Below are 1,582 nucleotides of genomic sequence, written 5' to 3'. Positions count from 1 at the left end.
AAATTAATGTTTGAAGTACCACCAATGGGTGGTTCCTTCCCAAGATTTTCAAGTGTATATGAAACATACTACATATTTACCTGTTGTATTATTTTGTACAGTTGTAAATTATATTAAATAAATAATTAAAAAAAAAAAAAAGTTTACTAACTTCTGATTTTTCAATGCATTTGTTTATAAAACGTTGCTTTTTGAAAAAAAATATCTCGGGAACTATTGAATATAAATTGCTCTATTAGGGCTCATATTTACTCTTCTTTAAATGCTGTTCTCTTTGGTTTTCTAGTGCTGTTGATAGTTTTAAACATATAGAGCTCCGAATAAAAAAATATTTTTTTTTAAACGTTTTGAAACAGCCACTATTTTTCATTCCCACTACCTATACACTTGGCAGACACATCAATTTGGACTAACAATTATACATATTTGGGGCCTTGTACTTTCAGGGTGGACGGACTCTTACAGCGTTATTTGACTATTCACTTCATGATCCATAATTCTTAATTCTAAATTATATCCGCATGGAAAAAAAGAGTAATGACATCATTTAGTTTATTTACTTTATATTTATTGAATTGACTATGTAAATTTCATTTCTCTTGCTTAACCATTATTTCTTTTCAAGGATAATCGCACGCCAATGCTGCAAAGAAAAAGGAAAAGAAACTCTTATTTCAAATAAATTACAAAGGATTTTGAGAAAACCAATGTTAATCAAATAGTTTAGGGGGATAATTTAATTTTGACAATTCGGGCCTGTTAATGTTGATGATTGATGATGCCGGTGATGTACTTTGGATGGAAGTGGACGTTATAAAACAAAGAGGTTAACTTACAATATTGCTTAAATACTTTCAAAATATGATTGATCACATTTTTCTCTTCTTTTCTCCCCTCACTTCTGTCCCCCCTATTTCCCGGTGATCGGCTCATTGGCCTACATGGTCATCGTAAATAATTAATTTTGAAAAAAAAATCCTTTCAACCCAAAAAAAAGTGTCACTTGATATGTTTATTTACATTTCTTTCTCGCCAGTTGTTGTCAGGTCGCAGAGCAGGCAAAGGTCGCTGCATGAAAATAATATCGGTTATAAGAATAATGCTCTACAACAGTTGTCTACAAAAATTTTTGCTATTTTGATTTTTCTACTAATTATGAGCATTAATGGCCAAAATCAATCTAACCTACAATGTGAACGCGCCTAAAATTGAAAACAAAAAACTGAGTGAAACGCTACATTTTAAAAACAAAACATAGATTATCATTACATCATTGATTGTCGTTAAAGTGTTCATTTCATTACATACATCAGTTATTGGAAATCTATATTGAAACCTAGTCTGGTGCCAAGTTCCTTAAAACACAATGAGCATAAATGATTCCTTTATGTCTAGCTATGAAGTAGATTTAGTTTAAATTAACCGATTGTTCATATTTAAATATTAATCGATCTAAAGATTTTTGAGGAAATGTAATATTTAATAATAAGTAATATTCCAGATTTGAAGAAAGATAGAGAAGAGGCTTTATGGATAGAGATAGCAAGGAATTCTAAAAGGAGGAGGAACGAAAAAAAGTAGT

This window comes from Halyomorpha halys, unplaced genomic scaffold (assembly GCF_000696795.3).
Source record: "Halyomorpha halys isolate HHAL.00 unplaced genomic scaffold, Hhal_1.1 Scaffold177.1, whole genome shotgun sequence".
Lineage (NCBI taxonomy): Eukaryota > Metazoa > Arthropoda > Insecta > Hemiptera > Pentatomidae > Halyomorpha > Halyomorpha halys.
This window is presented reverse-complemented; position numbering follows the sequence as displayed.